We start from the raw sequence: 23,392 nt of genomic DNA, 5'->3' as shown, positions 1-23,392 counted from the left end.
CTTCCGGGACCCCAATAATACGCACGTTATTGCGCCATGCACGGCCTTCAAAATCCTCCAAGCGACGAGCAAAAAAGTCATTAGCAGATCGAAGATTGCGCACTTCTGTTTGCAAGTCGGACACGTCCGTGGTAAGGCTGGATGTTTTCAGGTCTAAGGACTTCACTTTCTCATTCATCTTGGCCAAGTCAGTGCGAATGAGGTTGACATCGATAGCCACCGTGTCTAACTTCAAGGCCAAGGCTTCATACTGTTGGCCAATAGAAGACTGAATGCCAGCAATGGCGCCCATCACGTCTTGCAGTGTTAAGTCCGCCGACACAGCATGATCGTCGACAGCCTCCTCCCGAGTCGTAGGTGCGCCACCAGGGGATCCTTTGGAAAGTGTATAGCGATCCATGACGTTCGTCTGGGTAGACCTCCACGGATGGTGGTCTTGACCTTCCGTTTCTCACCCTCAGGCTTGCCCGTCATGGCGGGTCGGGTGCCCCGAAGGGATGCTTGGGATCTGGTCCAAATGGCTCCTTAAAGTCACACACGGGAACACAGGAGGCAAAGTTGAGCCAAGTGGAGGCCACAGCCAAACAGTCGCCCGCCCGAAACTCAATGAGCTGGCATCGGGCTCGTCCGATCAACAGACACACCGCATATATGAGGCAGTGCGCCAGAGAAATGTAACCGAAATTGAAGTGAGGCTGTGTTCCGATCCCCGCAAGCCGTTGTTGTTGAATTACGACCCGGGCACTGCCACCACTGAAGGTCCAGTCTGCTCCACGGAGAAGGCCGCAAAGTTCAAGACGGCAAAGCTCGGTGACCCTGTGTCCAATTTCGACCCAAAAACCTGCTAGTACATCAGCCAGGTTGTGTCTTCAACGATATTCCATCAAATCAGGATATTGTACAGGATAAATGCGGGAGGCAGCGAGGGTCTTCGGGAGCCCTGTGCTCACGCGGCCATCTCGGGTGCGCGCAAAGCTCCTCCCCCTCAAGTTTAATATTTGTATAGCGCACTACTCACCCAGAGGGTCTCAAGGCGCTTGAGGGAGGGTGGTACTTTACTTATCGAATATCCAGGTTTTTAGTTGTTTTCTGAAGGAGAGGTGGTTCTGTGTAAGGCGGAGGTGGGTGGGGAGAGAATTCCAGGTCTTGGCCGCTAAGTAGGAGAAGGATCTTCCCCCCATGGTGGATCTATGGATGCGCGGAATTGCGGCGAGGGCTTGATTGGGCGATCGTAGTTGGCGGGTGGGGGTGTAAAAGGACAGGCGCGTGTTGGGGCATTCGGGTCCTAGGTCGTAGAGGGCTTTGTGTGCATGGGTGAGAAGGCGGAACGTTATTCTCTTGTTGACGGGGAGCCAGTGGAGGTCTTTCAGGTGACCGGAAATGTGAGCTTGGCGGGGGATGTCGAGTATGAGTCTGGCTGAGGCGTTTTGGATGCGTTGGATTTTTTTCTGTAGTTTGGCTGTGGTTCCGGCGTAAAGGGTATTTCCGTAATCCAGTCGGCTTGTGACCAGTGCGTGGGTGACTGTCTTTCTTGTTTCGGTGGGGATCCAACGGAAGATTTTTTTGAGCATGTGCAGGATGTTGAAGCATGATGATGAGACGGCGTTGACTTGTCTGGTCATCGAGAGGGAGGAGTCCAGGATGAAGCCCAGGTTACGTGCGTGATCCGTAGGTATGGGTGCGGGTCCCAGGGCCGGTGGCCTCCATGAGTCGTCCCAGGCAGAGGGGGATGAACTTAAGATGAGGACTTCCGTTTTGTCCGAGTTCAGTTTTAAACGGCTGTTCTTCATCCACTCAGCTACTTCTTTCATTCCTTCGCGTAAGTTGGTTTTGGCGGTGTTTGGGTCTTTGGTGAGGGAGAGGATTAGCTGGGTGTCGTTTGCGTAGGAGATGATGTTGAGGTTGTGTTGGCGCGGGATGGATGCGAGGGGGCTCATGTACACGTTGAAGAGGGTGGGACTGAGTGATGATCCTTGTGGTACGCCGCAGATGACTTCGGTGGTCTCTGATCTAAAAGGGGGAGGCGGACTCTCTGGGTTCTTCCGGTGAGGAACGAGATGATCCAGTCCAATGCTTTTCCTTGTATTCCGATGTTGCTGAGGCGTTGTATGAGGGTGCTATGACATACTGTGTCGAAGGCTGCGGAGAGGTCAAGTAGGATGAGGGCAACTGTTTCTCCGTTGTCCAGTAGTGTTCGAATGTCGTCTGTTGCTGCGATGAGGGTGGTTTCGGTGCTGTGTTTGGCTCGGAAGCCGGACTGTGAGGGGTCGAGAGATTTGTTGGATTCGAGGAAGGCGGCGAGCTGTCTGTTGACGGCTTTTTCAATGACTTTGGCAGGGAATGGGAGGAGCGAGATGGGCAGTAGTTCTTCAGTTCAGTGGGGTCTGCTGTGGGTTTCTTCAGAAGGGCGCTGAGGTCGACATGTTTCCAGCTTTCCGGGAAGGTAGCGGAGTTGAGGGAGCAGTTGATGACGTCTCGGAGATGGGGTGCGATAGTGGAGTCTGCTTTGTTGAAGATGTGATGGGGACAAGGGTCGGTTGGTGATCCTGAGTGGATGGAGTTCATCAGGCGGATGGTGTCTTCAGTGGTGATTGGGTTCCAGGCGCAAAGGTTGTAGGAGGGGGGTTTTGGTTCGGAGGTGGGTGGAGTGGACTGGTCTCCGGACTGGTTTTCAAAGCTGTTATGTATGTCGGCGATTTTGTTGTGGAAGAATGAGGCGAGGGAGTCGCAGAGTTCTTGGGAGGAAGTGATGTCGTTGGTGCCGGCGGTGGGTTTGGTAAATTCTTTGACGATGTTGAATAGTTCCTTGCTGTTGTGGGAGTTGTTGTCAATTCGATCCTTGAATGCTGATTTCTTGGTGGATCGAATCAGTTGGTGGTGTTTGCGGGTGGCGTTCTTGAAGGTGGCCAGGTTGTCAGTGGTTGGGTTTTTTCTCCAGGCTTTCTCGAGGGTGCGACAGAACTTCTTGGATTTCTTGAGGTCATCGTTGAACCAGGGGGCTTTTTTGCTACCTCGCTTGATTTGATGGTTTTTCAAGGGTGCTAGTACGTCGGCGCTGTGGGTTATCCATTGTGTGAGGTTGGTGGCTGCTTGGTTTGGGTCCGATGATTCGGTAGGAGGGTTTTGGTGAAGCGATGTGAAGAGCTGGTTGGTGGTAATTTTGTTCCAGTTTCTTCGGGGAATTGGTTGTGGGTGGTTGTGGGTCGTGGTCTTTTTGTAGTTGAAGTGAACGCAGCTGTGGTCCGTCCAATGGAGAGCTGTGGTGTGATTGAAGGAGATGTGCTTGCTGGAGGTGAAGATTGGGTCGAGCGTGTGTCCGGCATAGTGGGTGGGGGTGTCAACAAGTTGTTTGAGTCTGAGATTGGCAAGGTTGTCTAGAAGGGTGGTGGTGTTGCTGTCGTTGTTCTTTTCCAGGTGGAAGTTGAGGTCTCCCAGTAGAATGTAGTCCTCGGAGGGGAGAGCGTGTGGGCTGATGAATTCAGTGATTTCTTCGCTGAATTGTGTGCGGGGTCCTGGTGGCCTGTAGATGAAGGTGCCTCTGAGTGTGGTCTTGGGGTCGATGTGAATCTGGAAGTGAAGGTGTTCGGCGGCTGCGAGGTCATCGTCGGAACTGGTTGTGATGCGGATGGTGTTCTTATGGACGATGGCGATGCCTCCTCCTGTTTGGTTGATGCGGTCCTTTCGGATGATCTTGTAGCCGTCAGGGATGGCTATGGCGATGTCGGGTGCAGATGAGGAGTTCATCCAGGTTTCTGTAAGAAAGGCGACGTCCGGCGAAGTGGTGTCGAGTAGGTTCCAAAGTTCAGTGGCGTGTCTGTGGACCGAGCAGGTGTGGAGCAGGATGCACTTCAGGTAGTTAGTATCGGAGCTCTGTTTGGAGTTTGAGGATTTGGTGCGGGTCCTGATGCAGTCGAACTTACAGGGGTGGCAGGTGAAGGGTCCATGGGTTTGTCCTGGGGCGGCTTGGTAGCAGTTTGGGAGAAGGCCGGGGTTGAGTGCTGAGAGGGTGGCGGCGTCATACGTTATGCGGGAGGAGTGGGTATTGCGAGGGCCAGGGGGTCTGGCGCTGGGCGCGGTCCAGGCGCGGACGGGCGTAGACGGGCTTACCTTTGGCGCACCTTCGGCGCGCATGGGGCGCGATCGCTGCGCGCTAAAGCATCTGTCATAAGTGGATAGTGGAGGAGGGGTGGGGCGAGGGAGGAGCAGCTGGGAGGCGGGAGCGGGGTGGAGAGCCGGGCTGGGAAGGCACAACAACAAACAACAAAATGGCAGCAAGCCAAAAGCCACACAGGACGAGACCCCAACAATCGGTATTAAAAGGCAAGTGTCATCGGCACAATCAGGCACAAATAAATCAATCAGCTAAAGGCAGCAATGCACAATCGAATAATAATTAAAGCGCAGCTCAGCAGGCAGTATAGCGCTACGATTCAAATACAGTCAGGCACGAATAAGGCACAAATAGTTGCTGGGGCAATGCGAGCAATGGGCAGCTTATATTAAAGGCAAAGAGCACTCTGGCAGTATAGCGCTACGATACCAGTTTGTGAGCAGGGAGCAGCGTGAGGAGCGACCGCCTCTGAGGAGCTCAGGACGGTCACACCTGTTAGCTTGGCTGGGGGGAGAAGATCTAGTTGCGAGCCAGATTCTTAGATCTACAATCATAAAACAGAAATCGTGCTAGTGTTTCCCCCACCGTATTACCCCTGATCAAATCTTTATTTCGATAAAGATGTCATAAAAGATGATCATAATAAAAATGGGAAACATGACATTCCATTTGTACAATACTATTACATAGAAATACATCAGGGGATATGATAATTAACTTAGTCCATCCATTAAGAATATAATTTAGGTATTAAAACCATACATAATAACATTGGATGTACGCTGTTACAACGCATGCTTTTACTACGCATGTCTTTACAACGCAGGTTTTTCAACGCAAGTCGGGGGGTGCTGGATAGTGATTAGTTTAATTTACTATTCCAACTCCAGTCCCCGTGGATAGTAGGGAAGGTGTTGGATAGTAAATTAAACAATTACCTATCCTAGAGCGCCCCCAGAGCAATTTGTTGTAATGACTTGCGTTGAAAAACTTGCGTTGTAAAGGCACTGCGTGGTAAAAGTTGAGTCGTAAAGGATGTTTCCCAATAACATTAGTACATAAGAAAGAAAGGATAAAAGGGTCCAAATACAATTAGTATCCCAGAATAGATTAATAGCAGCAAAATCCTAAAATATTTCTAAAACAGAAAAACTCATTATAAACTTCATTTGCGTGCGCATATTATCCACATCCAATGCAAATATTTGGTGACAGCTATAGCCACGGGCTCAGATATATTAGTTTTCAGAATTCTTAAGGCCTCACAGCCAGTGGTGATGACCATCTGCAAACAGATAGGCTTCAGCCACGTCTGCCTTGGAAATGTATATTCTGGGCAAATAAACAAAATGTGCGCAATGCTTTCCCTTTGCGTAGGGCAATATGGACAACTGGGATTATGATTAGTATTCCATATAAAAGTAAAAGAGTTTACAGGAAGCGTTCCGACCGTAAATTGATGAAACCTCTTCCTGTCCCCGGGAACCCTAATAAAATCCCAGTATCCCTCGAGGGCCGCTTCATGTTTTAGTTCCAGAAAGTCGGCTGAAAGTGAAGGACTGATGCAGTTCCTGAACCTTCTCAATGAGACCATGCTCCAATATAACTCTCTGAAAACCTTCCTAGGCGGGAAAGAATTTGCAATAGGATCTTGCGAGCACTATCAGCATCTCTGACTTCGAGAAATGCCCGAGCATAATGGGAGAGCTTTGGGGTAACCCACAATCTCCTCCAGTATGCCACTGGTCTATATCGAGCTAAATCCTCAAGTCCTTGACATCCCAAATCATAAAAGAGGGGAACTAATGGAGTGGACTCTGGAATGCCTGTTATACCCCTTAAAAACTTGTTTTGGGCACTAGTCAATAAGGTAAGATTACTCTACCCCGATAATTCTGCCCCATAAAGAACTGCCGCGCTGACTTTGGCATCATAGATTTTTAGCGCTGGGGCGATTGGATGTGTTGGATGTGTTTTAGAGAGGTGGAGCTCCTTATTTAGGGCACCTGCTAATTGGGCATGTTTAATAACAAGCTGGTTGGTATGGTGTTTCTAGTCAAGTTTTGAACCCAAGGTTATGCCCAGATAAGAAAAGACTTGAGTCTGTTCTAACTCGGCACAATTCATGACCACCCTCCCTCTTACATGCTTGTGCTTATGAAGGACCATGAACTTAGTCTTGCTCACATTATTGGAGAGGTCATAGTCCCTGCAGAATACCTCAAATCGTTCAATGGCCTTCTGGAGGCCTTGCTGGGTTTTGGAAATTAACAAGGTATCATCTGCAAACATTAGCAGAGGGATCAGTTTGCCATCCAACTTAGGGGCATCAGTAGGATGGTTCTCGAAATACTGAATCACCCTGTTAATGTAGAGGGAGAAGAGAGTCGGTGCTAGTACGCATCCTTGGCATACCCCCTCGAGATCGAAAACCTGTCTGTTACCTTCCCTTGCTGGTTCCACCGAACTTGTGCAAAATTATCCTCATGTAATTTGATTAGAAAAGCCAATATGTCTAGTAGCATATACTGACCTGTAAAAACATTCCACATTTTGGCCCGTGGCACCAGATCAAAGGCTGACTTGAGGTCGAAAAATGCCGCAAAGAGCGTGCCTCCACCTAACAATACCACCCGCCAGTATATTAAGACAAATCAAAAAACTTGATCAATTGTGCTTGTATGACTACGGAACCCTGCCTGGAGAAGTGACAATGTTTCTTCCTCCTCAATCCACCCTTGGATTCTCTGCAAAACAAGCCTGGCTATCACCTTCTGAATGCAGTCTAATAAGCTTATCGGCCTATAATTTCCTGGATCCGAGCGCTCCCCCTTCTTAAAGATCGGAATGATCTTGGCGTCTTTCCAGGTGTCAGGTATGGATGAGCCATTGGCAATACCAATAGCAAGGGACTGAATATACGGCACTCATACCTCCTTATCATGCATAAACAGATCAGCTGGTACTTGATCCAGCACGGGTGTTCTTCCCTTTGGGATAGGGTGTTCTTTAAGTAAATGCTTTTCTAATTTACTTAATCTTAGGTCAATTGCCTCAAGTTTCACCAAAATTGGATTAATGAGTACTAGAGGCCTTTCCTCCAGTTGTTTTATAAAATCATGATTATCACTCGAGGAACTATGACCTAATATAGGTACAGAAAGATTTTTTCCACCCTTAGCCCTGTTATTGTTTTCCGGGTCCGCAGCTATTTCTATTTGTGCCCACAACCAATAAGCAGGATTTTTATTCCTAGCCTGTTTTCCTGTGTTCCTTTCCTCCTGGCTTCCTTTAGGTGCACTACGTGCTTTCCTTTTCGTGGGCTGATCTCTTCCTCTGGAAGCTTGTTGAAACCTTGACTGCCTAGTGCGTGTACAGGGTGGGGAAGTAGAAGGGGATGAACAGGGGGTGTTAACCGTCTGTGTGATTTGTAACAAGCCCTGCTGCAGGGTGGATATTATCACATGCGGAGTTAATGGGCATGCTTGTACTACTACAGCTAGCTCTGGCACAGATACGGGGTTTACAAGGCGGTTGAGTGGATCTAATGAGAGCCTCCTCTCTGTTAACTCAATCTCCTTCATCAGCACCGATTCTGCCCATTGTAGGAAGGCATCAAGGGTCCCCACTACCCCTGCCCCTACCCCAGTACCCCCCTTACGAGTAGTTTTGCTCATAGTACAAGGTATATTCTTAATGAAGAAAACAGATTCTTAGAACAAACCACCCCAGCTAGAGCCAATAGACTATGGATTATACACTATAGTGTATATACAAGGATTTGGTACGGGTATAAGAGTAATATACAGACCAGCTTAACCTCCCAGTGTCTAAGGTAAGTCAATATCGCCTGCTTACTTTTGCTACGCTTTAGTCCCAGTCCATGTATGAGGAGTTAGAGGGCTGGACCAGCCCAGCCTCTGTCGGCCTCTGACGGGCGCGGATGGGCCCACCCTTGGCCCGGGCTTTGCCCGGGCACGCCTGCGTGCGCCCCGCGCCACGGGAGGCGCCTGCGTTGTTTTAAGCACCTCCGGGCGCTTGATGATGATGGTCAAAGTGAGCGACCCCGGGAGTGCTGGATATTGTAGTCCTGGACCCCAAAGAAGGGAAAGATGCCTCCGTTCAGCCTCGCAAGAACCGAGAGCTGCGCCGCCACTTCCGCTGCTTCCACAATGCCCCCGACAGTCAGGTGAGTGCCACAGTAAAAGACCCACGCCGCGAGAGGCGCCTGCGTTGTTTTAAGCGCCTCCAGGCGCTTGATGATGATGGTCAAAGTGAGCGACCCCGGGCGTGCTGGATATTGTAGTCCTGGCCCCCAAAGAAGGGAAAGATGCCTCCGTTCAGCCTCGTAAGAACCGAGAGCTGTTCCGCCACTTCCGCTGCTTTCACAATGGCCCCGACAGTCAGGTGAGTGCCACAGTAAAAGACCTGCACCGCGAGAGGCGCCTGCGTTGTTTTAAGCGGCTCCGGGTGCTTGATGATGATGGTCAAAGTGAGAGACCCCGGGCGTGCTGGATATTGTAGTCCTGGCCCCTAAAGAAGGGAAAGATGCCTCCGTTCAGCCTCGCAAGAACCGAGAGCTGCGCCGCCACTTCCGCTGCTTTCACAATGCCCCCTTTCACAAGTATTCTTAAACTTTAAAAAGCGAAAATGGCTAAAGCCGAGCCACCGTATGACAGAGCAACCCCTATGCAATGTCACTGATGGGCTGCCTGCCAGCTGAGCGTTGCTGCCAGGCTGCCTTTTTATGGGGAGGATAGCATGGAAATGTTGTTCAGTTGTACCGCAGACCGTCCAAGATGGCGGCTGACAGGGCACAGGTGAAATGAGCAAAGATGTGTCCCAGCTCCCTCTGTACAAACAGAAAACCCGCAGCAGACCGGGGAGCTGAAAGAACAATGGCAGTGTGAGAACAGGAGAGCTTGAAAAGTAAAGTGCAGCGTGCTGTCTTAGAACTACAATCAGAAATCACTCTTGTGTTTCCCCTGCAGTGTTATCCCCAATCAATTAAGAATATACAGTGTTTTAAAAGTTTAAAAAGCGTATGTTCACAGAGCTTGAAATTACCCTTAAAGTGTTATCACTGATGGGCTACAGTCAATGCACCACAAATGTGGGACTCTCTCCAGATATCTGCCTTGCTACCTATCTAAAAACATTCAAGATATGCCTACCGACATTATTACTCTTGATTACTACAGATCAATGACATTAATCAGAGACACACAGTTGACAGAATCCAACAAAACCAGCATTGTAAAACTGCTGCTAATTTCTCTGTCCTAAGTGCCATCTTCATTCTGGCATTACTTCGGCGAACTCCCAATTTAAAAATACTTACATCTGATTGTATGAGGGTGCTCCCATTATCCATTTCAGATTTAGAATCCCAAAGCCAGGTCTGTGTAATTAAAGCTCTCTGATTGACTGAACGCAGCCTCAGAAAAATGTTGTGACTGCCATTACAGGCCTCGGGGACTCGGTTTCCAAGTCCAGGAAACAATTGAAAAGAGCCAATGAGGGACACACCATCAAATAAAAATAACAAAAGACTCCTGACTTTGGCATTGGGTCCAGAGACCACAGAGCTGGGTTTGTGAGCACCAGCACCACTAACCGAGTTCAACAAACCCTTGCCGAAAGGCAGTAAAGCCATGGCAAGTGTCTTTGGTCAATGGTGGACGTTTTCTGTGCAGACCCAGAACCAGGTTAACAAATCCTGCTGAAGGTCTAACATGTGCCCATGCATTATTGAAAATTCAAAAACCTTGAAGGAAACAGGGCCTAGTCATAGGCCAATCCTGCGGCCAACAATCACAGCAAACGGCCTTAAGCCACATGCAGAATGGATGGCAGCCTGTAGCAGGTCCGGGAAAGGGTCTGTCCAGGGACCACTTGGGCAGGCCTTTCAGCCAACCCATGTTGTGCATGGCCAAAGATGGCTTCCCAAGGCAAGTTGGGCACAGGGACTGGCTAAAGGTAATATCCTACGCACAACTCCCGCTGCGCATTGCTAAAAGGGTTGGATATCCCTGGTGGGTTTGATGCAGGTCCTGGCCAGAGATGAAGCCCTGTGACCAAAACCCATTGATTGCACAGCAGGGATTGACTGCCACAGCAGGGTGGGTGAAGGAAACTGTTGGATGTGGAATATGATCAGAAACCTCAAAAAATATCTAAAAAAAGCAAAGGATAACGTTAAGTTATGCTTAGTTTTTTTTGTTTTTTTACAATGCACACATGTAGTTCACAAAATAACCCAGAAATTGACTGGAAAAAAACAAGTAAAGAGGAGTTCAAATCAGTGAACTTTGCAAGTTATTGTTGGGACTACAATCCATAACTCGTACAAAAGACATACAAATCATAACTCGCACACCAAATTCAATTATAACCTCAATTTATGTATACCAATAAGTAAGAACACCTAAAAGCCCAGCATTAATAAAGAACGATGCATAGTGAAGCCAATAAATAACCAATATATAATGCTACTTTCTTAGACTCACGTTAACAAGGGTGTTATGATATTTAATTTCATTTTGAAAATCCAGAGCAAGTTTCAACCCCGGTTACGGCAAACTCATGGCAAGCATCATGCCTTGGTACCGCGAATCTAGGAAAAGCTTCTCTGACCCATGCTGCCCTTTCTGAAATTTACAGCTCCAAGTCATTATCCCCGAATATGCAAAAGGCGATGCATGGGTCAGAGAAGCTTATAGTGCCTGGGTGCCTTGGGTTTCCGGTAGGGGAGGAGACTTGCCTTGGATTTGCTGTAGCTATTTAGCATCTACGGATCCCTTACACCTAAACTTGGATCTGAAACTCAGGTGTCCATTCATGATTCTAAAACTAATTTGCATCATTTACAATTCCCACAAGTACTTCTTTCTTATTGGGGTATATTGTACCATTTCATAATTTTCTTTTTTTTAATAATCAACAGAAATATAGGATGATTTGAAAATATTAAAAAAACTAAAATGCACCACTACTGGTTTAGTTTCAATCGTACTAGTCAAGCTTAGCAATTTCATATGATAATAACATTGGAGCACCCATTATGCCTTCATTCCTTAAGGGTTTATTGATTTTTAACATGTTTTATGCTTTTTCTTTTATTTGATTGTTTACCAGTTCTGTCCAGCCAGTATCTCTCTTTTCAAATTCTAGTTCAACATACAATTATTAGGTGGCCCTGCTTAGCCTGCTATTTTAGGCACTCAGGCATATTGGTATTTGTCATTCACATGTATGCAGCAGAGTGGTTTTATTTATCCCTCTCGGTTAATGGTATTGACAATTCTGAGAAAAACATGGCTTTCTGTATTCTATAATATATGTTAGGTATGCTGAATATAGATCATAATCATTGTGAGATATGGCAGGGGTTAATCATATCATTTTTATAAATGATTTGCCGGATAAGGTCTTGAATACATATCTGTCATATGTGATTTATGTTTTGAATATGGTTCTGTGAAAGATAAATTCAACTCAATATTTTTTATTATTTATTTGTGAGATTTTCTGTACCATTAACATATCCCAAGAGAATTAGAATGCTTTACAATAGAACAGGTTTCCAATAAAACGAAGGAAAATAGAAAAACAGACAGGATTTCCCGCAAGTGTCTTTTGAGAGTATGTGTGAAGTCACAGGCTTAGCTCAAGTGGTTGAAAAGGAATTCAGGGACTTGTGTGTGTTGTAGCCAATTTTAAATCGAGCTCTCGCCTCAGTTGATAGTCATTCATGAGATAGTAGGATGGGTGCGATATGGTCAAATTTCTTGTGCCCAATAACAAAACGTGTTCCTGCATAGACTGCTCTGAGTGGAGCTATGTGCGCTTTAGGAGTGACACAAAGAAGGGAGTTCCTGTTGCCTAGTCTGGAGAGAAGTAATGCGTGAATAATTGATTTTCACTCCGATTCTGGAATGACCTACCTGATCCCTTTTTTGGAACGTAGTGGTCTTGGTAATTGCGAAATGTGACTGTGAAGGTTAAGCTGACTATCAAGAATGAAGCCAAGCAACTTCATGTTCCCAACAATGGCGGGTTGGCACCAGGGCAAAGAGGGAGGTTATTCACTCTTGTACGGTTAGTTTAGATTACTTTGGAAAGTTTACAAAGAAGTCAGTTTTTTGCTGTATTAAATTTAAGGTGGTGAGTTGACAGTCACATTTGCATTCTTGCCAGGATGTTAGAGAGAAGAAGGATGCGATCTGGGGAAGAGACCTTCAGGTAGACCTGAAAGATTTGGAAGAGGATCCTAGAGCTCATAAGGCAGTACAAGATAGAGGTTCATCAGGGTTGGTGAAAGGATCGAGCCTTGCAAAATCCATTGTTGCAGGCTGACATGGTAGGAGTCTAAGCTCCAAAACTTGTGAACAGTTCATCAAATGTTGGATGAACTAGCCAAGAACTATCCCTTCAATACTCATTCGATTTGTCAGGATGCTGATCAAAAGTGGCGGTTAACTGTATTAAAGGCACACAAATGACCAAATACCTACGCCTCTATATTGACAACTCAAGAAACCTCACGGAGCAAAAAAGGTACATGTCTCAGAGAACAAGTGCCCTAACATTTGCCTTCAGCTTACTGGCTAAAAAGCTGAAGGGCCCCTCCTATAAACCCTTGCTCGCTGTAATGAAGGCAAAAATCCTGCCAACTCTAACATATGCCAGCGCTGCCTTCCACGGCGAGGATGGAGAGCTCTTAAACCAACTAATAGCTTCCACCTACAAAAAAGTATTTCAGACACAAAGGTCGGCCTCTCCAGACCAGGTTCGCCTTGAATTCGGCCTAATAATGAAGATATAGGCAGAATGTACGCGACAGTGAAACCCTGGTATCGCTTGAAGCTAAATGCAGCCACATCAAAAATCAACGAAGAGCTTTGGTGTGAATTAAATGAGGACAAAACTTCTCCTTTTAATCAATACCTCTGCAAATCCCTCTCTACTACATGTACAACGGAACTATGGAACAAAAACTTGCCGTACCAATCTTTTAAACAAGCTGTAAATAAAGTTTCAAAAACCCATTCATCTCTATTGGACAAAAATATTTTTAGATCAAGGTCGCACGCCTGGATGCTGATAACCCACTACAAGTCCCTTGCACTGGCGGCATATATGAGCGAAACATTTTCAATTAATGTAAAATGGCATTACGTTTTGGAACACTACCATCCTTGGCTGACCAGCCCGCTTGGTTGCATACAGGCCCCAAATCATGTCGGCTGTGCAATTTCCACAAAGAAGATTTTATCCACGTAATTTGCACATGCAAGAAACTGCAGGAGGAACGAGTAATCTTTCTAAAAACATGCTTCAACGAAAGAGGCATTAGATCCTGCAGAGTTGCAATAATGGCGTGCCTAAACCCCTCAGACCCTCCATTGAATGGCAGACTTATTAAATTTCTTAAATCATTTACAAAGCTTTGCTAAAAGGGTCGGAAGCACGGCAAAATGAGGACTAACTCACAGCACTGAACTTTCATTAACACTGAATATTTTAGAAACTCTATGAAGAGATGAAACGATTGTATGTTTAATTCTTTTTTAACTTTTTGCTATAATATTGTTCTCATTCGCTTTTTGCTACTTGTTTTAAAATTGTTATGGTTTTAACTAACTAAACAATAAACATTACTTTACTTTACTAATTGCAGTCTCTGTGCAGTAACCCTGTCTGAAGTTTGATTGGAAAGTGTCGAGGAGGTTGTTTACATGGGTGTCAAACGACAACTGGGAGGTTATGTAGTTTTCTGTCACCTTGCCTAAGAAAGGAATGGTAGAAATTGGAGGCTTGTTTAGGTCATTGTGGTGTAGTTAAGGTTTTAATAAGAGAGGAGAGATTTGGCCAACCTTTGGGGGAAAACAAATTGCTCAACAGAAAAATAACTAGAGAGGACCAATAGGGAAGGAATTGTTTGGAGAGACCTTTACTGATGGAACCATGAATAGGTGCAGAAAGGTGGCTTGATGGATTCACTTTAGTAATAATCTCCAATAATTATGACTCAAACATGACTAGGACCACTGCACTTTGCAAGTTAAATTATCCTTAGCCATATTTTCAAAGGTGGGAGGCAGAGATAGGTAAATTAATTGTACTTTGTGGGTAAAGAACTCCTCATCAGGAGTCTTGGGGGTAGTCTTAGCTGAAGGACTGTTCTAGAGCTTAATCATTCCAAATACAATGTTATGCCTGTACTTTGCAGTGACAAGGAGATATCTGATATGAAGTGACTTGACTCTGAAGATGTGTTCTTTGTAGCTTTATCTTTTCGTTCACATTCTTGTGAAACGTGGCGAGACCCGTGTTGTTCCCTTGTTAAAGGTGAAATGCCCCAAAAGATGTTTTCTTGAGCAGTGGTTTACTTATTGTGTGTTGGTAGTACTTTGTGAGCCTTATGTTTTTTTTTCTTTTCTGACATAAAAACAATGCAGCTAGTGTGATGAAAACTGCTTTTCTGTTGGGACCACTATTGGAATATCTGTGTCCATGAATTCGTATGGCACCCGGCAATTGACCCTAAGTAGATGTGCCTTGCCACATGAGGGCACTCTTACATTTCTTCAGCATCAGTATTGAAATATTTTAGATACATTGGTCAAATTTGAGTTTGAGATTTGATTGACAGCTCTACGTATACATCATTGAAAGTCATGGACCCATATTTACAAAGGTTTTGCGTTGGGCGTTTGCAATACTTTCCTTTCGCAGACCTGACTCAAAATCAGTAATGGGATTTTTAAACTAACGCAAATTGTTATGTATTTTAATTTGCAAGAAAAAGTAACACAAACCAGGGTGAAGCACTACTTTGTGTTATTTTGCATCAAAGGGGGGTCCCATGGGCGATACATGAGCGTTCCTGTGCAACCACCCATGGTACTTGATGGAAAATTGAGGGCCAGTTTTACTAACATTTTGCTCTGGGTGTGCCTCACAAAAGTGACTCAAACTAGCACAACATGATTTTTTATTGTTACTTTCCAGTGCAAAAGAAGTCAAACAAACCAGCACAAAAAATGCTATGTGTTAGTTAGCATTGAGAGAGTGTTCCTTGAGCAGTACATTTGCATTCCTATGCAACCACCCATGGTTCTTTACACAAATCCCTATCTACTAATAATAGTACTCAGGTTTTGCATCAATAAGTAACGTCACTTGAAAGTAGGCGTTAGAAGAAGAAATGCATTGATTTCTACTGTATTTTCCAACTCTTCATGTGTGCTGTACTGTAACGCTGACATACAAAGTAGTAAAAAGTTTTAAAAGTTGTCTAGGCACAGTATTTTGTACTGGAAGGGTAACCTTCCAGCGCCGAATTTTGTTGCTGAGCGCCACGCACACACCTTTGTCCCATAGTGCAAAGGTGTGTGCATGAGTCTAGCCTAGGTTTTGTACTGGAAGGTTATGCTCATGCACACAACTTTGCACTATGGGACAAAGATGTGTGCGTGGCGCTCAGCAACAAAATTCAGCGCTATCGCTAGGGAGAGGAGAGGAGTTTGACATATCTCTATAGATAATGGCTCTCTTCTGCTCTCTCCCTGTCATGCCGTGCAGCATTATTTGCTTCTGTGCAGCCTTGGGTGACACTTTGGTGAATATGGCCCTGTATCTAGGGATTTGCACAAAAAATAGTACCACTTCAAAACAAGCTTTAAAAAGAGAAAATGAGTCTGCAAGCTTTGTGAATGCAGCTCCTCCCATAGATAGAGGAGGAAATGGAAAGCACGATAGGGTTTCTGTCAGTTAAGTGAAGGTATTGCACACTCACACCCAAAGATCTCCTTGCTTGAAATGAACCTCCAGTTTATGCGCAGAGAGGTTTGCGAAGGTGTTAAATCTGATGGTCTCTTTCTCTCACATGTTCATCCTTTAAGCTTCTATCCTTTGGGTCCTGGCACTCCAGCCTATTTTCCCAGTAACCACACTATTTCTAGAGCCCTCTTGCTCCATACCATGCGGTCACACTCATATTTGTTTTCCATTCTTCTGTACTCATCCCAGTCCAACCTGCCCAACTATTTTCCTCTTATCCTTACAGCTGTCTCCTACCCTGATGACTGTGTGCACCCTTTTGACAATACATTAGTCACAAACAATGTCAGCCATGTGAGCAAGCAACAAGCAAGTGGTAAACTCTGTTAGACCTTTACCTAAAATGTTGGTTTGTTCTTTGGTCTTATTCCAGCCATGTTTTATGTCTGGGACTAGGCCATTCTCCACCCAGTTCCGTGCAGAGAATCCTCTGTACCTCCAGCACTGGGGGATCGTCCTGCGGAGTTTGGTCCTGGGCACCCTGGTTCTTTTCGTGGAGGCTGCCCCAACAGCTACAATGCACCATCTGTTAAGTATAAAACACAACATGTTGGGAAGCCCAACGTCCAACTAGTACTTAATACAAAATAGCAGGCAGCAAAGCAATAGATCAAAAGACGATTGTCATTTCCATTGACCAGGGCTCTCCGTAGAAAACGATTGGTTGGGCCTAGGAGGAAAATAAATGTAATATCGACCAAATATATATATCTACAATTTCTCACAATACAAGTCAATGTAACATGACCATGTGACAGGAAATCGTTCTCAGTGAAAATGTAACTAATGTGCAGGTGTCTGGATTTCCCCACAAGGACTTGCAGGATAGCCTTTAAGTATGTTTTCATAAGCGTCATTATTTATTGTTGGAGCAAGAGATCAGCACCAAGGAAATGCTGGCTTGGAAACCGATTGACTCCCTGTGCCACCATAGGTATACCCCTGAGGAACTACTGCTCATAGCCCCACATAATATACGTACCCAGAGCCCTGACACATTCCCTATGACTAACCATTCACCTATTAATTTACACTCCTCACCTAAAAATATTTGCTCGGAGAAAGGATACCTTATCAATGCTCGCTCTATAATCAAAAACAATGTAGCCTTTCATGATTTTGTGTTGGCTAGAAGGCCTGCCTGGGTCTTTGTCACGGAAACTTGGGCCTCAGAGACCTCAGGACACGACCTCCTAATGGCTATCCCAGAGGGTTATGCACTACACAGATTTGACAGAGTTAAGCGAAGGGGAGGAGGATTAGCAATTCTCTATCAGTCGCATCTTATCTGCCGCATTAATGCCCTGTCGGCACCATCCGACCCCTTCCAGGTCCTATATTTCTTTATCTCTTCATCTCCTTCAGCTTCCTTTGTTGGCCTTCTTGTGTATAGGCCTCCAGGCCCCAGATCCAAATTCAGCAGTGACCTGTTTAGAATCATGGAGCCATATGTTGGCAATCCCCACTTCACTATTCTAGGTGACCTAAATTTCCACTTAGATGACCCCACCTCTAAAGATACCTCCTCCTTGGTTGACCCCTTTGAAGCCTGTGGCTTTTCCCAACTGGTAAAAGGCCCAACTCACCGGGCATGCCATACACTTGATGGAGTTTTCTCCAACGACCCCACGGTTAAGACAGGCACTCCAGAACCGCTGGTCTGGTCAGACCATCTGGCAGTTCCTTTAGTACTGACCCTTCCTCGTTTAGATCCATCCATGAAAGGTCAGACTCAAGGAGAGGGCAAAAGGATCTATAAAAACATTACCAATGACTCTCTGGCCCCTCTCATTAGTTCGGTCCCCATGCCGTCAGACCCAGAGAAGGCAGCACAAAATCTTGCCAACTCCATCGCTGGGGCTATAGATACCCTAGCTCCAGTCACACGCCGATATTCAGCGAGGCGTAGGCCCTCTGCCTCCTGGTTCACTGAGCCTCTTTGTCAGGAGGGACCAAGCACTCTTACCTGAGTTGAACACCAACCTTACCTGTAAGGTGCTTGATCGGTTTTGCAGAGACGCTATGGACCAATCTCCCAGAACCCTACCTTACAACCTGTGGTTCCTTTACATACACTAGGGTGATGGATAGCAGTCAGGGAGAGAGGCCGGATCTGACGCTATTTGTGTTCTTGTAGTCGACCTGCAAACAACAAGAAATTCCTTAAAAGGTATCCTAGAATCCTGTCTTTTACTCTCTCTCTCTACCTCCTTCCACTATCTGATAAGTCTTGACGTAATCTCCTACGTGCCATCTACCAGTCTGGGCTTCGCGTCCTGGAAGTCGTCGTCTAGGCGTTAGTTGAATAATTGCTGCTTTAATATTGAAGGTGGTTGATCTGTCCGCCCCCAGACTTTTCTAGTTTGTTCTAAAAATAAACAACAACAATTTATTTGCACTTTCCTAAGACTTATTTTCCCTGCAAATAATCTAACTGTTATTTTACTCACTTCTCTTTATGTTCTTGTAGTTCTAACGACTTCTCTGTGGTAGTTTCTAGAGTTAAATTCACTTCCAAAACCTTTTCTTAAAACATTAGGTTTAACATCTTTTTTACATAACATGCATTACAATCTTAACATGAAACAGATCTCTGAAATATTAAGAGTCCGAGTTCTTTTACTCAAAAAATTGTTCAAAAATTGTTCGTAAAGCTAGCGTTGGGCGCCTTTTCTTAATTAAGGTACTTAGCTCTTCATTTCTCTGTCCAGCAGATGATTGCCTGAAGATTTCTAGGAATCGGAACTTTCAGCGTTGATGCAGGAAGTCTTCCGATGCATTCCTCCAGACGCGATGTCTCTGAAGAGCCTTGAGCCTTGAAGACTAAGCAACTTCCAGAATCCCGGGTGTGGCTTTTATAGACCTGCCACACCCCGGGACGTTCTGAAAGCAACGTGCCACGCCCTGAGCTGTTCTCAGCTCCGTGAGAGGAGCGCTGTTCCTTCACTGTGTTAGTCATCACACAGCGCGCGAGCAAATGCGTGTCCTTTTTAAAAGTGCGTCTTTTTTCCTGTTGCACTAAAGTCTCAGAACACGCTGCCAAAACATTCTACTGAGCACTTTTTCCCGAACCCTTTGCTCCATACAGTATTACAATAGTACAATCGTTTAATAAGTGAAATACCAACACCTCATGAATTAACATTAACCATTTATTCCTAGATCACTGGAGTGCTGGTTGCACGGGACAGGGGTAGGTTTCTTTGAGAGGTATTTAGTTCTATCAAGGAAGAGAAACCTACGCAACGTGTAAAGGGAATTGTGGAATGGTGGTTTCATGACAGTACCCTCCCCTTAGAATCCCCCCTAATACTGTCGGAACTGGCCTTGGTTTTCCTGGATATCTGTTATGGAAGGTTTTCAAGATTTTGGGAGAGTTTCGTAAATTTTCAAGAGGTTCCCAGGAACGATCTTCTGGACCGTAACCTTTCCAATCTACTAAATAGAATAACTTGCCTTTCACTCTTTTGGAATCTAGAAATGCTTTTACCTCATACTCTGGTTCACCATCAATCTCGATTTCTGGAGGATGGATCAGTTTTCGGGTTTCAGGATTACATGGCTTAAGCAGCGAGACATGAAATACTGGGTGGACTCGATATGAGCTTGGTAATTTCAATTTTATACTGACTGGATTAATGACTTTTTCTATGGTGAAAGGTCCTATGAATCGAGGGCGAAAAGCTTTATGACTTTTCAATTTTAGGTTTTTAGTGGCTAACCAAACATTATCACCTACTGAATAGATTGGTTGCTCAGAACGATGTTTGTCAGCAAATTTCTTTTGTGTTTCTTTTGCGAGAACCAAATGTTGTTGGGCTTTTTGTTGAATAGAAACCAAATGATTTACATACTCTGCGACTGCTGGCGTATCTGAAACCTTTCTATCAATACCCAACACATCTTTTGGATGGAAACCATGAACACAGAAAAAAGGAGACAATCCAATTGAGGAGTGATCTGAATTGTTGTAAGCAAATTCAGCGGCCCATAGAATTTCCGACCATTCCAGGTCATGGGTGGTTAGCAAACATCGTAAAAATAGCTCAATTGTCTGATTCGTTCGTTCAGTTAACCCATCAGTTTGTGGATGATAGCTTGATGACATGCGCACTTCCATGTTTAAGGATATACCTAGATTTTGCCAAAAATGTGACACAAACTGTGAACCCCTATCCGAGAGTACCACAGAAGGTATCCCATGTAGTTTGACTATTTGCGTGACAAAAATGTGTGCTAAATCAAAAGCTGAGGGGAGTTTTTTTAAGGGAACAAAATGAGCATATCTGGAAAAGTGATCTACAACAGTGAGAATGGTGGTGAAGCCCTGAGTGGTATGAGGTAGCTCCACTATGAAATCAAGAGACACAGTATGATAAGGCTGAGGTGGAACTGGTAAAGGCATAAGTAAACCATGTGGAGATTTATGAACAGCTTTGTTTCGACTGCAGACAGTGCATGTTTGAACATATTTTTGGATGTCAGTTAACATATTCGGCCACCAAAACCTCCTTTTAATAAGTTGGTACATCTTTGTAACCCCAGGATGGATTGATAAAATTGAATCATGATACATCTGTAAAACTTTTTCCTGTAAAGATTCATTAGGCACAAATACTTGATCATTCATGAACAATATATTTTCTTTCCATTGCAACAAAGGGTAAAGCTTATTCCATTCTTCTTTTGTTTGTTGTTCTAGGACTTTCTTAATGTCAGACAAAACGTCAGAGTCGATAAGACCTATCTGAAAGCGTTCCTCAGAAATAATAGGATGTAGTGTTTCTTTTTTAACATTCAAATCATCACTTCACCCTATTCTAGACAATGCATCGGCTTTGTTGTTTTCTTTTCCTGGGCGATAAGTAATGATGAAATCATAATCATTAAAAAACAGAGTCCAACGCAACTGGCGAGGGGTCAAAGCTTTAGCGGATCTGAGTGTCTGTAAATTCCTATGATCTGTGTATATAGTTACAGGATGACGAGCACCTAGCAAGTAGTGTCGCCATTCTTTGAATACAGCTTTTATGGCCAATAATTCTCGGTCAGCTATGGCATAATTCTGTTCTGGAGGGGATAATTTTCTAGAATAGTATGCAATTGGATGTAATTGTCCAGTAATAGTACTTCTTTGAGACAAAATTCCCCCTATAGCAAATTGAGAGGCATCAACTTCTACTATAAAAGGCTGAGAGGGATCAGGATGTTTTAAAACCGGAGCTGTTACAAATTGATTTTTTAGACCCTGAAAAGCTGATTCAGTTTCTGGGGTCCATTCAAATTTTGTATTTTTACGTAACAATTTTGTGATGGGAGTTATCTTTTGTGAAAAGTCTTTAATGAATCGTCTATACAAATTTGCAAATCCCAAAAAACTCTGGATTTGCTTCACAGAGGAGGGACTGGGCCATTCAATTATTGCCTGAACCTTTTTTGGGTCCATTTCTATTCCAGCCGGACTAAGGATGTATCCCAAAAAGTCTACTGTGGTTACATGGAATAAACTCTTTTCAAGTTTTACAAATAAGGAATTTTGTAAAAGCTGCTGAAGAATGGCTCGTACTTGCTTTACATGTTCAGATTTGTCCTTCAGACGCGATGTCTCTGACGAGCCTTGAGCCTTGAAGACTAAGCAACTTCCAGAATCCCGGGTGTGGCTTTTATAGACCTGCCACACCCCGGGACGTTCTGAAAGCAACGTGCCACGCCCTGAGCCGTTCTCAGCTCCGTGAGAGGAGCGCTGTTCCTTCACTGTGTTAGTCATCACACAGCGCGCGAGCAAATGCGTGTCCTTTTTAAAAGTGTGTCTTTTTTCCTGTTGCACTAAAGTCTCAGAACACGCTGCCAAAACATTCTACTGAGCACTTTTTCCCGAACCCTTTGCTCCATACAGTATTACAATAGTACAATAGTTTAATAAGTGAAATACCAACACCTCATGAATTAACATTAACCATTTATTCCTAGATCACTGGAGTGCTGGTTGCACAGGACAGGGGTGGGTTTCTTTGAGAGGTATTTACTTCTAGCAAGGAAGAGAAACCTATGCAACGTGTAAAGGGAATTGTGGAATGGTGGTTTCATGACACTCTTAGGTTGATGAGACAGGGGTGCAGGAGACAGGAGAGAAAATGGAGGAAATCCTGGGACACTATGGACAGAGAGATTCACAAACGACTGTTAGGGGAATATAAGTCCACGGTCATTAAGACAAAGCAACAATACTTCTCCGACCTTACCTCATCAAAGGAGCTGTTCAAAGTAGTGGACTCCCTCTGTTCATTACAAGTTCCAGACCCAGTTACTGGATCACAGGAGCTCTGCGACAAGATTTCAACCTTTTTCTACACTAAAATCGATGAAATTGCTTCTCATTTGGAAACGCAGAAACAATCCCTAGGGTATCACACTATTCAGGCTCTTACCAATTCAGAAGCCTGGCATAAAGATCCTACCAAGACTTTATCTAACTTTCCGTTGATCACACTTGACAACCTCAACTCTCTGCTAAATAGGATCAAATCTTCCTCCCCTCTGGACCCCTGTCCTCTTAGAGTAATGAAGGAGTGTAGGGACACACTACTTCCCCCAATTGTTGGAGGTAATGAATAGTGCCCTGTTGCATGGGGTTTTTCCGTCAGCCTGGAAGAAAGCGATTGTTAAGCCACTACTGAAGAAACCCTCTCTAGACCCCACCATCTTAAAAAATTTCCGACCCATATCTCTACTTCCTGCCCCCGCCAAAATGCTTGAGATCCACCTGAATTCACACGTGTCTGCTTTCCTTGACTCTACTGGGTTCTTAGATCAGACCCAGCATGGGTTTAGGAAGCTGCATAGTACGGAGTCTGCACTTACCATGGTGACAAATAACATCAGAATGAAGGTGGATCAGGGACAAACAACGCTGCTGGTTTTACTCGATCTGACCGCAGCATTTGACACCCTATCTCCCTCAATTCTAACATCTCGTTTGAGGGAGATAGGAGTGGAGGGGCCCGCTTTGAGCCTTCTGTCCTCCTTCTTAGATCTCAGGGAACAGAGGGTCAAGCTTGGAGAATACCTCTCCCCTGCTACATCATTGCAATGTGGGGTACCACAGGGGTCAGCTCTAAGCCCCACCCTATTTAACATTTATGTGGCCCCAGTAGCGAGACTAGTAAAAGCACATGGTATGGAAGTAGCGTCATATGCAGACGACACTCAGATCATGGTGTCACTGGCCCAACCGGTCAGCACCTCTGCGTCCAGCTTCAGGAGTTGCATGCAATCAGTCTCTGACTGGATGATACTCAACTCCTTGAGGCTGAATGGCGATAAGACCGAGGTGCTGATCTTTGGAAGGGACCAGGATGTATGGTCGAATGAATGGTGGCCGCCTTCACTGGGAACATGCCCGGTCCCCTCTCATTCAGCCAGAAATGTAGGGGT

Source organism: Lissotriton helveticus, chromosome 4_1 (genome assembly GCF_964261635.1).
Source record: "Lissotriton helveticus chromosome 4_1, aLisHel1.1, whole genome shotgun sequence".
NCBI lineage: Eukaryota > Metazoa > Chordata > Amphibia > Caudata > Salamandridae > Lissotriton > Lissotriton helveticus.
Note: the sequence above shows the minus strand (reverse complement) of the source record.